The sequence below is a fragment of the Canis lupus genome, chromosome 1 (genome assembly GCF_048164855.1).
Source record: "Canis lupus baileyi chromosome 1, mCanLup2.hap1, whole genome shotgun sequence".
In the NCBI taxonomy this organism is placed as follows: domain Eukaryota; kingdom Metazoa; phylum Chordata; class Mammalia; order Carnivora; family Canidae; genus Canis; species Canis lupus.
In genome coordinates, this window is record NC_132838.1 from 70,537,769 (window position 1) to 70,545,237 (window position 7,469).

The window sequence follows — 7,469 nt, forward strand, 5'->3', positions numbered from 1 at the left end:
TTAAATTGAGCATGTTACTAGGAAATCGCTGTATTGAATCGGATACACCAGGCCTCTGGGCCTGCAACTTCCACATGCTTTTCACACAAGTTCTCTGAGCATCAAACTCAAGGATATTGGAACCTAAGTCTATAGGCAGTCAGGATGTGAGGGTTTCCTGCAATAATCTCAACTCTCAGAATTAAGTATGTCTTGAAGCCAGCTTTCAACTAGCTTCGTTCTTATTGGAGTAAGAACTTAGCACCTGTGTCGGTGAGGGGCTTCCATTAAACCGCTGTAGTGTACAAGGGGACACAAACATTCTAGGCCTCCAACTTGCTGTCTAGATCTCTTGCAGTTTCTGACAATCATCTTAAATAGGATGTATAAATTGTATCAACAGGCGGTGTGAAAGGGCCAGGGAGTTTTCAACTCTCTGAAGTAAGTAAGTATGTCTTGTAGCCAGCTTACAGGTATACTTGCGCCTACTGGAGTTACAAGCAAACATCATTCTACTGTAGGATTTTCCATTGCAAAAGGTGTATTGAACTCAGAGACACGAGCTCTCCATGCCTGCAGTTTGTCACTTGCCTCACACACAGCTTCTGAGCAGCATATAAAATGAGGAAGTTAGAAAGTATATCCACAGGCAGTGTACAACTGAGTGGGATAGCACATGTGCTCAACTCTCAGAAGTAAGTATGTTTTAAAGCTCGTTTTCATCAGGATTCTCATTATTTGCAGTTAAAATCTATCTCCATTCTAAGTGACGATGTTCCTAAAAAATCTACTTATTCAACATGGACACACCAGACATCTGGGCCTACAAGGTTCACTTGCTTCTCACACAACTTCTGTCCGTTATCGAACATAAGGATGTTAGTAGTATGTGTACATGCAATCAGAATGGGGGAGATACAGGTCATGAGCTCAACTCTCAGAAGTAAGTATGCTTTGAATCTTGCTTATAGCTAGACTCGCTCCAATGGGTGTTAGTGGCTAACTTCATTGTGCGGTAGGATTTATCGAGGCAAAAGCTATCTTGAACTCGAAAAAACAAGGCTTCCAGGCCTGCAGCTTGCTTTTTGCCTCTGATGCTCTTCTGTCTGGCATCTAATTGAGAATGTTAGAACCTAAATCCCCAGGCAGTGAGGAAGTCAGAGGGACAGCACCTAGGCTGAAACTGAGAAGTAAGTATGCCTTCAAGCAAGATTTCAGCTATCTTTTCATGTATGTGAGTTTGAACCCAGCTCCATTCTAATTGAGCATGTTACTAGCAATGCGCTGTATTGAGTTGGATACACCGACGTCTGGGCATGCAACTTCCACATGTTTTTCACAGAACCTCTGCCAGCATCTAACAAAGGAGGTTGTAAGTGAAGTCTACAGGCAGTCAGGGTGCAGGAGAGTTCTACAATATGCTCAACTCTCAGAAGTAAGTATGTCTTTAAGCCAGCTTTGAAATAGCCTCTCTCCTATGAGAATTACCAAGCAGGTCTTCAATAGGTGAGAAGTTTCAATGGAAAGTGCTGTATTGAAGTAGGAAAAAGAAGCCTTCTATTTCTAAAACTTGCCATTGCCTCTCAAACAGCTTTTGAGACGTATGTAACATAAGGGATTTCCAAGCTAATTACACATGCAGTTTGGACCTGTGAGGGATAGGCACATTGCTCAACACTCAGAAATAAGTATTTCTTGAAGGCAGCTTTCAACTAGCTTCTATCAAAATGCAGATAGACCGTACCACCACTCTAGGTGATCAGGTTCCATGCAAAGCACTCTACTGTACTTGGAGACACAAGCTTTCCAGGCCTGCAGCTTGCCCCTTGCCTCTCACGCAGCTTCAGACAATCATCTAATATGAGGATGTTGGAAACTAAATCCAGAGGCAGTGTGGAACTGTGAGGGACAACATGTGTGCTCAAGTCTCTGAAGTCAGTATGCCTTGTAGCCAGTTTTCAACTAGCCTCTCATTTATGGCAGTTAGACTCTAGCTCCATCTTAAGTTTGGATGTTCCTAGAGAATCGCTGTATTAGCTCAGATCCAGCTGACTTCTGGGCTTGCAACTTCTACATGTTTTTCACACAGCTTCAGCCAGCATTTAACATAAGGATATTGGAAGCTAAGTCTACAGGCAGTCAGGAGTGGGAGGGTCCCGCAATAAGCTCAACTCTTTGAAGTAAGTATACCTTGAAGTCAGCATTCAACTAGCTTCGTTTTTATTGGAGTTAGAACCTGTACTGTACTCAGAGAAAGAATCATTCCATGCCTGCAGCTTGCTGCTTGCCTCTCATGCAGCTTCTGACAATCATGTAAGTTAGGATGTTAGAAACTCTATCCACAGGCAGTACCTATGTTCAACTCTTAGAAGTAAGTATGTCTTGTAGCCAGCTTACAAGTATACTTGCTCCTATGGGAGTTAAAAGCAAACAACATTCAACAGTAGGAATTTCCATTGCAAATGGTGTATTAAAGTCAGTGACACAAGCCTTCTAGGCCAGCAGCTTGCCACTTGCCTCACATGCAGCTTCTGAGAAGTATCTAAAATGAGGATGTTAGAAACTCAATCCACAGGCAGTGTGGAATTGTGAGGGACAGCACGTGTGCTCACCTCTCAGAAGTAAGTATGCCTTGTAGCCAGTTTTCAACTAGCCTCTCATTTATGGCAGTTAGACTTGTGCTCCATTCTAAGACAGGATGTTCCTAGGAAATCGCTGTGTTGCACACAGAGACACCAGAATTCTGGGTCTGCAACTTTCCCTTACCTCTCACGCAACTTCTGTTAGGCATCGGACATAAGGATGTTAGAGGCCTAGAGTACAGGCAATCAGAATGCGGGAGGTTCAGGCCATAAGGTCAACTCTCAGAAGTAGGCATGCATTGAAGCCAGCTTACAACTAGACTCGCTCCTATGGGAATTAGTGGCTGACTCCATTGTTCCATAGGATTTTCCTAGGCAAAGCTGTATTGTAATCAGAGACACAAGCCTTCCAGGTCTGCAGCTTGCTATTTGCCTCTCATGTTCTTCTCTCAGGCACCTGAATGAGGATGTTGGCAACTAAATCCCCAGGCAGTGTGGAACTGTGAGGGACAGCAGCTAGTCTCAACTCTCAGAAGTAAGTAAGCCTTGCAGCCAGATAGCAGCTAGCCTTTCATTTATGTGAGTTAGAACCTAGCTCCATTCTAATTGAGTATGTTCCTGGGATATCGCTGTAGTGAACTTGTATACACAAGACTTCTGGGCCTGCATCTTCCACATGCTTTTTTCACAAATTCTGCCAGCTTCCAATGTAAAATGTTAGAAACTAAGTCTACAGGCAGTCAGGATACTATCCTATGAGAATTACCAAGTAGCTCTTCTTTAAGTGAGTAGTTTCAATGGAAAGCGCTGTATTGAAGAGGGAAATAGAAACTTTCATTTTTTACAACTTGCCACTTGCCTCTCACGCAGCTTCTGAGAGGCATTTAATATAAGGGATTTCCAAGCTAAGTACACAAGGATGTGTGGAACTCTGAGGTATAGGCACAACGCTCAACACTCAGAATTATGTCTCGAAGGCAGCTTTCAACTAGCTTCCTTCAAAATGGAAGTAGACCCTAGCACCACTGTAGGTGATGAGGTTCCATGCAAAGCGCTCTGCTGTTCTCAGAGACACAAGCCTTCTAGGCCTGCAACTTGCCACTTGCCTCTCACGCAGCTTCTGACAATCATCTAAGGTAAGATGTTACAAATTCTATCCACAGGCAGTGTGAAAGTGCCAGGGACAGCACCTGTGTTCAACACTCAGAAGTAAGTGTCTTGTAGCCATCTTATGAGTATACTTGCTCCTACTGGAGTTTCAAGCAAACACCATTTGACTATAGGAATTTCCATTGCAAATGGTGTATTAAACTTGGGGACACAAGTCTTCCAGGCCACAGCTTGCCACTTGCCTCTCACACAGCTTCTGACAATCATCTAAGATAGGGTGTTTGAAACTCTATTCACAGGTAGTGTGAAAGTACCAGGGATAGCCCATGTGTTCAACTCTCAGAGGTAAGTATGTCTTGTAGCCAGCTTACAAGTATATTTGCTCCTATGGGAATTATAAGCAAACACCATTTGACTGTAGGAATTTCCATTGAAAATGGTGTATTAACTCAGAGATACAAACCTTCCTTTGCTACAGCTTGCCACTTTCCTATAACATGGCTTCTGTCCATCATGTAACATAAGAAAGATAGAAGCTAACTCCACAGGCAGTGTGGAGCCACAAGGGCCAGGACCTTTGCTCAAATATCAGATATAAGTATGCCTTGAACCCAGCTTTCAAGCTGCATTGCTCCTATGGGAGTTAGAAGCAAGCTCATTCTATGTGAGGAGGTTCCATGGAAAGCGCTGTATTCAACTCGGAGACAAAAGCCTTCCTGGGCCACAGCTTGCCACTTGCCTCTAACACAGCTTCTGTCAGTCATGTAACATAATTGAGTAAGAAGCTGAGACCACAGACAGTTTGGAGCCTTAAGATACAGGCCTTTAGATCAATTCTCAGAAATAAGTATGTCTTGAACTCAGCTTTCTTTCTTTTTTTTTTTTAAGATTTATTTATTTATGATAGACATAGAGAGGCAGAGACACAGGAGGAGTGAGAAGCAGGCTCCATGCTGGGAGCCCGATGCAGGACTCGATCCAGGGACTCCAGGATCACGCCCTGGGCCAAAGGCAGGTGCTAAACCGCTGAGCCACCCAGGGATCCCCTTGAACTCAGCTTTCAATGAGCATTGCTCCTAATGGAGTTAGAAGCTAGAGGCATTCTAGATGAGTAGGTTCCATGGAAAGCTCTGTATTGAACTTGGAGACGCAATCCTTCTGGACCTGTAGCTTTCCACTTTTCGCTCACACTACTTCTGACAAGCATCTAACAGAAGGAAGTTAGCAGCCAAGTTCACAGGCAGTGTGGAGCTGTGAGGGACAGTAACTGTGCTCGGCTCTTAGGGATAAGTATGCCTTCAACACAGCTTTCAAGTAGCCTCACTCCTATGGGAATTAGAACCTAGTTCTATTCTATGTGAGGAGGTTATCTGGAAAGAGCTGTATTCAGCACGGAGTCACAATCCTCTCTGGGCTGTAGCTTGCCACTTGCCTCTAACACAGCTTCTGTCAGTCATCTAACATCAGAGTTAGAAGCTAACTCCACAGGCAGTGTGGAGCTGTGAGACACAGGCCATTGGCCCGACTCTCAGAAATAAGTATGCCTTGAACAAAACATTCAACTAGCATTGCTCCTAATGGAGTTAGAAGCTAGTGACATTCTAGATGAGAAGGTTCCATGGAAAGCTCTGTATTGAACTTGGAGACGCAATCCTTCTGGACCTGTAGCTTTCCTCTTGCCTCTCGCACAAGTCGTGTCAGGCATCTAACATAATGGTGTTAGAGCCTAGGTGCACAGGCAGTGTACAGCCTCAAGGTACCAGCCCTTTGCTGACCTCTCCAATATAAGTATGTCTTGGATGCAGCTTTCAACCAGCATTTCTCCTAATACAGTGTAAAGCTAGCAGCATTCTAGTTGAGTAGGTTCAATGGACTCTGTATTGAACCGGGAGTCACAATCCCTCTAGGTCTGCAGCTTTCCCCTTTACTCTCACACTACTTCCGACAAGCGTCTGACCAGGGAGTTGTTAACCAAGTTCATAGGCAGTGTGGAGCCGTGATGGAGAGAAACTGTGCTCAGCTCTCAGAAATAAGTATGCCTTGAACCCAGCTTTCAAGTAGCCCCACTCCTATGGGAGTTAGAACCTACCTCCATTCTACCTGAGGAGATTACATAGAGAGTACCCTATTGAACTCAGACACACTTGCTTTTTGGGTCTACAGCTTGCCACTTCCCTCTCATACATCTTGTGAGAAGCATCTAACATAAGGGAGTTCAAGCTAATTCACACACAGTGTGGAGGTGTGAGAGGAAGCACCTGTGTTCAACTCTCAGAAATAAGTATGCTTTGATTCCAGCTTTCAACTGGCCTTGTTCTTATGGGACTTATAACCTAGTTCCATTCTAGGTGAGGAGGTTCCATGGGAAGCGATGTATTGAACGCAGAGAAATAATTCTACCTGGTCTGCAGCATGCCACATGCCTCTCACACAGCTTCTGTTAGAAATCTAACATAAAGGAGTTAGAAGCTAAAAAACACACGCAGTTTGGAGCTGTGAGGGACAGTACCTGTTGTCAGCTCTGAAATATGTATGCCTTGAAGCAGCTTTCAACTATTGGAACTCCTATTGGAGTTAGAACATAACTCCATTCTATGTGTGAAGGTTCCATGGAAAGTGATGTATTGAACTAGGAGACAGAATCCTTCCTCGTCTGGAGCTTGCCACTTTGCTCTCACACACCTTATCTCAGGCATCTAACAAAAGGGTGTTAGAAGTTAAATCCACAGACACTTTGGAGCTGTTAAAAACAGTCTCCTTCCTCAACACTCCAAAATATGTATGCCTTGAAGCCAGCTTTCAACTATCCTCAATCCTATGGGGTTAAAAGCTACCTCCATTCTAGATGAGTTGGTTCCATGGAAAACTCTATAATGAACTTGGAGACACAATCCATATAGGCCTTCAGCTTGCCACTTGCCTCTCACAAAGCTTCTGAAGGCTTCTAACATAAGAGAGTTAGTAGCTAAGTTTACAGGCAGTGTGGATCTGTGAGGGACAGTACCTGTGCTCAGCTATCAGAAATAAGTATGCTTTGAACCTAGCTTTCAAGTAGCCTCACTCTTACGGAGATAGAACCTAGCTCCATTCTAAGTTAGGAGGTTCCAAGGAAAGCGCTGTATGGAACTCAGATGCATAAGCCTCCTGGGCCTGCAGATATACACTTGATTCTCACACAGATTCTGAAAAGTATCTAACATAAGGGTGTTAGAAGCTAAGTCCACAGGCAGTGTGGGGCGCGAATGATATGTCCTTTTCTCAACTCTCAGATATAAGTAAACTTTGAACACAGCTTTCAGCTAGCCTCACTCCTATGGGAGTTAGAAGCTATCCCTATTCTAGGTGAGGAGGTTCCATAGAATGTGCTGTATTCAACTCAGAGACACTAGCCTTCCTTGTCTGTAGCTTGCCATTTGCCTCTAACAATTTCTGATAGTCATCTAACATAAGGGAGTTAGAAGCTAACTCCACAGGCCATGTGGAGCCATGGACAGACCTCTAGCTCAAATTTCAGAAGTAAGTATGACTGGAACACAACTTTCAACTAGTCTCACTTCTATGGGAGTTAGAAGCTAGCTCAATGCTAGGTGAGGAGTTTCCATGGAGAGCACTGTATTGAACTCTGACACACAAGGCTTCTGAGCCTAGAGATTGCCAATTGCCTCTCACATAGCTTCTGACAAGCATCTACCAAGGGTGTTTGGAGCTATGTCCATAGGCAGTGTGGAGGCATGAGGGACAGGTCTTTTTCTCAACTCTCAGAAATGAGTAAACTTTGAATACAGCTTTCAACTAGAC